The sequence below is a fragment of the Sapajus apella genome, unplaced genomic scaffold (assembly GCF_009761245.1).
Source record: "Sapajus apella isolate SASKATOON/1434 unplaced genomic scaffold, GSC_monkey_1.0 scaffold6, whole genome shotgun sequence".
In the NCBI taxonomy this organism is placed as follows: domain Eukaryota; kingdom Metazoa; phylum Chordata; class Mammalia; order Primates; family Cebidae; genus Sapajus; species Sapajus apella.
In genome coordinates, this window is record NW_022436946.1 from 46804371 (window position 1) to 46811069 (window position 6699).

Below are 6699 nucleotides of genomic sequence, written 5' to 3' on the forward strand. Positions count from 1 at the left end.
TTTAGCCCATATATCTGCAGCTCATATCAATGACAGCCAGTATTTAAAGAAATAATATTATCTCCATCTAGAGTTATGAATCTGTTCATGTTTAAGGCCTAAAGCATATTTTCCATTTTCTTACCTTTACAAAATTCATTATAATGGATTTTTTTATTACTTATACTTTTTTACTTCTAGAAAAATTCATTATATTTATATAGCAACAGGGATGACTCTGATGAGACTTATAAGTAATTCTGAAGTCATGCAATGACACTTCGCTGCAGGTTGTATTCAGGTTGTAAGTTTTTTGTTTTTTTTTTGTTTTGTTTTTTTTCTATTCTAGGATGGATCATATCCAAAAAGGAGATTTCACAGAAATGGCAGCAAAGCTTCCCATGACAGACTGGATATTGCATGTTCAGCAGAACCTCTTTGTCTTGATACCTAGCTTTAGAAAAGGCAAATGCATCTAAAGTGTGAAAAGATAAATCTCTAAGAGAAAGCTTTTTAAAGGCTTCAAGTCCTCTGAAGATATAACACGTTTATGACAAAAATTTTTCAGACACCCTATCACTTTATATTTTTCTCTCACAAAATTATAAGAAAATCTGATAGACCAAATGCATGTATCAATTAGATACATTTAAGATAACTGAAAGTAAATTAATACTAAATTTATTTTAAAAAAAGAGAGAGACCTAACAAAAAGCTTACTTTTGAAATGAACATTTCCCAAACAAGATATTTTCAGTTTCCAAAATTTACTCCCAATCTAAAATAAACTTTTGATTGCAGTAGTAAATGTTAGAAACTTGCCTGAATCTAGACCCCACAGTAAAGAAAAATGTCCTATAATTTTTATGGACCATCTCTGAAATCCCTGTTTCCTCAGAGAAATCATGTCCCTAATAGCGCATCTTCTTAAAACATCTTCAATCTTTCTTCTGGTTTATTCCAATCAGTATTTCAACATGCACGATATCTATCATTAAAAAACAAACAAAACAGAAAAATTGTAAAAATGATTGTATTGTAAATATTTTGTCACATAGAAATATATAAAAGGAAAATAATGAAAAACCGCAAAAAGATATATCTACTAACTAGTTCTATCAAATGCCATTATTTTCCATACTTACCATAGTTAAAATTAAATAAATGAAATAGTTTATTAGTAAAGACCCTCAGACAGCACACTTCTAGTGTCTTTTGCATGCTTCCTCCACCAGAGGCAAGCTGTATCTGAATTTAATGTTTTTAACAACTATGCTCATTCTACATATCTTATTCTATGTATCTATAAGTGCTCTATATATCTGTAAAAATGATTTGAAATAACTTCATGCTTTCCAAACTTTACATTAACATGGAAATATCCTTTGACTTTTGACTCAACATTATTTTATAATTATTAATTTTAATTTCAGATTATTTAAAGAATCCCTAGTTTATTTCAACAGCGTATGAGCAAAGATGCTATCAATGTATAAACTCATTTACAATGAAAGGATATTTTATGTATATATATGTGTATATATATATATATATATATGTATATATATACACACACAGTACATGTTTTGTTATTTGTCATTGAAAATAATACTGTAATAAACAGTGTTGAACATGAGTCCATGTGGTTATTTCTAGACTTTCTGAAGGATACACCCTTCAGAGAAGTATGAGTGGAATGACTGTCTTGCAAATATACTCAATGATAGCAAATTACTTTCCAAAGAGTTTGTAAACTTTTATCCCTCATATTAGCATATGATAGTTCCTACTTTCCACATCGTTTAAACACTTTGGCATTGGCAAAACTTTTAAATTATGTCAATTTGAAGGGTTAGAATATTGTGTGTATTTCAAAGACCACCAGAAAGGATGAATATATCTTCAAATGTTCATTTGCCTCTCAACTAACCCTTGACAATCATTATTTTCATATTATGTATTTTTCTTTGCTTTCTTTTTTCTAATTTTATATTATCCATGTGGTCTGAATGTTTTCTAAATATTAACTTTCATTGTGTAATATACTGTAAATGCATTATTTAATTCTTTTTTGTATTATCTTAAAAATTTAATGTAAATTTATTAGTATTTTATTATCTATGTTTCATTAAGCAATTATTGCTTATTATAAACTGTTGTATATCTTTGTCTAATATTTTAGAATGCTACTTCTCATATTATAAAGTATTTGAGCTACTGAAGCATTTTTGCATGTATGTACGAGTCTAATTTTATTTTGCTTCCATATGGAAAACCAATTTTTTAGCATCACATATTGAATACTTAATTAATTTTCATTGGTTTGCAATGCCACCTCTGTCATATATCAACTTTTCATATTTATGTAGAACTATTACCAGATATTCTAGTTTTTATTCACTAAATATTCTACATGACAGACATTTTTATATTTTATATAGCAGTTATTTTTTACTATGTAAAGTTGCACTAGATTTTTTATTGTAATTTTACAACATGAAGGAAATTTTCTTTCTTCAAAATACTCTGGTTTATGTTACATAGCAAAGATAATAAATGCAATTTAATATATGCAACAAAATGAATGAATCTCACAAATATAATAGTGTGCAAAAGAGGCCAGATGCTAAAGACTATTTCCCATATAATTCCACTTAAATAAATTCAAGCAGTCAAACTAGTCTGTGATGTTAGAAGTCAGAATTGTAGCTATTTCTAGGGGAAAGATATGACTGAAATAGAGCAAGGGGTGGGTGGGAGGCACCTAGCTTCTGCTGGTTTTCTTATCTGGGTGGAGGTTACATAAGTGCTGACTTTGTAAGAATGTATTGAGCTTTATGTATCTTTTAAGTTTTTACGTGATATCTGAATATTCAGTCTACATAATATTCTTTGCTATCCTTAACAATAGTGCTCATTCTTGAGAATTTCACCTATAACTACCTTTTTTCACATTTTATTCTTGCCTAAACTCATTGTGATCTGATTTCTTCCCTCAGGTAACTACTTATGATGTCCTTGCTAAATTCAAATAAAAACAGTAATTTTGCTTTAGAATTGTATAATGTAAACCACAAGAATAAGCTGGTTAGTTGTTCTCTCAGCAGCACAAGCTGTAGTTGAATGCCTTCCTTAATAAAGGATTCTGCTGTTCTTTTAGGTTTTATGATAACAAAATCTCTTCCCTTTCTACCTACACATTAGATCACATTTATTTTAGTATTTATCATTGGCCTTTCTTGCCCTGCCCATATGAATGAGGTTGTTTCTCCCACCATTTCTTCCTGGGGTCCCTAATCTTCTTGGTCTCTCTCATTTCCTTGAATGTTTGCTTTTGCTGCTAGATCTTCAATTGCCATCTGTATAATGTATAGATGAATAACTCTAAGGACTAACTCCAGTTTTATTGCATTATGGTCATAAAAGATACTTGATGTATACATTTTTTGAATTTAAGACTTGTTTTGGGGCCTAAAATATAGTCTATTTTGGGGAATGTTCCATGTGTTGAGGAGAATAATGTGTACTCTGCAGCTATTGAATGGAATGTTCTGTAAATGTCTGTTAGTTCTATTTAATCTAGAAAGCAGTTTAACTCCAATATTTATTTGTTGGTTTTCTGCCTGAAATATCTAATCAGAATTACATACAAATTTCTGAACCCCCAATTCAGATTTAACTATTGTGTATCTCTACCTGGTTAACAGTTATCCAGGTAAAATTCATTTGTTTTTTTTCAAACCATTTTTCCTTTCAGTGTTTCAGGAGCTGGAAACCTGACAATTGCCCTGGTCTTCTATCATTTCTTTTTAATCAATTCTCAACCAATAAATTAGTAATTGTAATATTAGTAATGAATTAAAGTTGGCCACAAAATTATTTGTCATGTTTTCTATAAAACCTTGGGACAATGATCCTTTCCTTTGCATCTGGGTAGGTTTGGTATCTGCTTTGACCAACAGTATGTGGGAGAAGTGAGAATATGTCAGTCTCTAGGCACCAGATTTAATAGATATCTCCACTTTTGTATCTATTAAAATACTCCCTCTGGAGGAATGTAGTTTCATGTAAGAATTCTGAGTACCATGCTGTGAGTAAGCTTAAGTTGGCATGTGGAGACGATTTACATAGAAAGAGAGATGCCTGGAATCTCTCAGTTATTCCAGCCATCCCAGTGCAGGTGGCAGATATAGGAGTGAAGAAGCATTCATTTCTAAATTGTTCCCACTCAAATGTATTATTCTTAGACATGAACTGATATCTCAAAAATATGTACAAACTATACTTCAAACATGACGATTTTTCATTATTCACAAGACAAAGTTGAATTTTAAAATAACACAGTAGAGCCTGTTTTTAGCCTGCCTCTTCCTGCATTTTAGCATTGTATCTCACCCTTCTTTTCTTATTTATTTCAACTTCTAGTTTCCTGAAGCTTTTAACATCTTAGTTTACTTTCTGCAGACACTTTTTTCTTCTGAATTTTTTGTTTCTTGTATTAGTATTTCTAGCAATCACTACCTCAAACAGGACTTTAAAGCTTTACCAGGCTCAGCTACTGGCATAGGTCCTAGAGCATTCTGTGTGTAGTGCTGTTAAACGCCTTTATCACTCTGTGTTGGATGAGGTGTTAATCTGCTTATCTTCTCTAATATATGTGAGATTATTTAGGCAAGAACTATGAATTTCTTAATATGACACGTCCAGCATGAAGCAAGTGCTCATCACATTTTGTGTGCTGCAAAAGTGGGTTGATTAGAAATAGATCAATAAATAAACAGTGATGCTGAAGATGTTTCCATGTAAATGTACTTTATAATGTCATTTTTAAACAAATCTATTCAGGTAGTTACATTTTTAAAACTTATGCTGCATTCTTCTTGTAAGAAATCATCTAGTATATGTTTTGTTAAAAATTAATACCTAGCATTTACTAAGTGGTTGGTTACCTGTACACCTATTTTTTGTTTGTTTGTTTGTTTGTTGTTTTTGGAGACCGAGTCTCACTCTGTTACCAAACTGGAGTGCAGTGGTGTGATCTCAGCTCACTGCAACCTCCACCTCTCGCGTTCAAGAGATTCTTCTGCCTCACCTCCTGAGTAGCTGTGAATACAGGTGCACGCCACCACACCCAGCTAATTTTTGTGTCTTTTTAGTAGAGACAGGGCTTTTCCATGTTGGCCAGGATGATCTCTATCTCCTGACCTTGTGATCCTCTCACTTTGGACTCTCAAAGTGCTGGAATTACAGTAGTGAGCCACCACACCTGGCCCTGTAAACCTATTCAAATTAATTGAGTCCTCACAACAGCTCTGTGATGTAGGACTTTCTGGCCCCATTTTATAGATTAGAAAAATCAATTTCAGAGAAGCTGAAAAGCATGCCTAAGGTCACATGCCTAGTCACTGGCAAATCTAGGAGTAAACCTAGGTTACTTTTCTCAAAGCCCCACTTTCAAATGCATCTGTTTTATTGATTTATTAATGCTATTAAAAACATTTAACATGAGATCTATATTCAACACAATTTTTAATTTTTTATAGATAGATAATATTTGTACATATTTGAGGGGTGCATGTGATATTTTGATACATGTGTAGAATGTGTGATGATCAAGTCAGGGTATTTTGAGTATCTGTCATGTTGAGTATTTACCGTTTTGATGTGTTAGGTACATCTCAAGTCCTCTTTTCTAGCTATTTTGTAAAATGCATTGTTTTTAAATACAGTTACCCTACTCTGCTGTCAAACTATTAGAATTTATTTCTTCTATCTATGTTCATGCATATTAACCAGTCTCTTTTCATCCCACTCTCACACACATCCTTCCCAAACTATGGAAACTATCATTCTTAATAGCTATGTATGAGTAATACTAAGTTTTCATCAATAGCTGGCAATTTCTTAAATTTGTCAGGATGATATTAGATATCATCAATTACAATGCAAAAACATTGATTTTTTCACATATTTGGAATATTTGTATTTTCTATGCCAGTCTTTTTTATGAATTAAAAACATGTTTTACTGTTATTATTTATAATTCAGAATGTTAGAATATCTTCTTCATACACTTAAATAACAAAAGTGAAGCTTTCATCTCTAGTTTATCATGTCAGAGATATATGCCAATAGAATAAACTCCTACCGTAATACACATCATTATCTGGATGTTAACATCTGAGGCTGAGGCAGGAGAATCGCTTGAACCAAGGAGGAGGAGGTTGCAGTGAGCTGAGATTGCACCATTGCCCTCCAGTCTGGGCAACAAGAGTGAAATATCGTCTCAAAAAAAAAAAAAAAAAAGGAGAAAATTTATCAAAGAGGAATAAAATGAATTTGTTGAAAAGATTTAACATAGCTCTAGCTCTAAGATTGTTTAAACAAACTTATCTTAAATTAATGAAAGAAATATAACATTCTGGTCTTAGTTCCTTCGCTTTTTGTTCCTATTTTTTTACCTAGAGAATGGAAATTATAATTATTTTAGGCACTTTTAATTAAAAAACAAATAGAAAAAATAATTATTCACCTAAGGAGAGGCAATCAATGAGACAATTCATGATGAAAGAGGGCTAAATTACTTTATATTTTGGTAATTCCACCATATATGAGAATTGGAGGTAACATAGTAAATGAGCTCATTCTTTTTTATTGTTTTTCTGGATTCTTTGGCAAGATAGGAGTCTTAAACACAAAGTTATAAATATTTTTTTAAAT

The 6699-nt window shown here is 31.4% G+C and overlaps 1 long non-coding RNA gene across 1 annotated transcript; it reads right to left on the reverse strand.

Moving 5' to 3' along the window:
• Positions 1-279: 279 nt before the first annotated feature.
• Positions 280-6164, reverse strand: LOC116549063. The gene is made up of 2 exons (XR_004267697.1): positions 6128-6164; positions 280-967 (listed from the first exon to the last, which is right to left on the reverse strand). It is a non-coding gene; the product is annotated as an uncharacterized LOC116549063 (long non-coding RNA).
• Between the last annotated feature and the right edge of the window lie 535 nt (positions 6165-6699).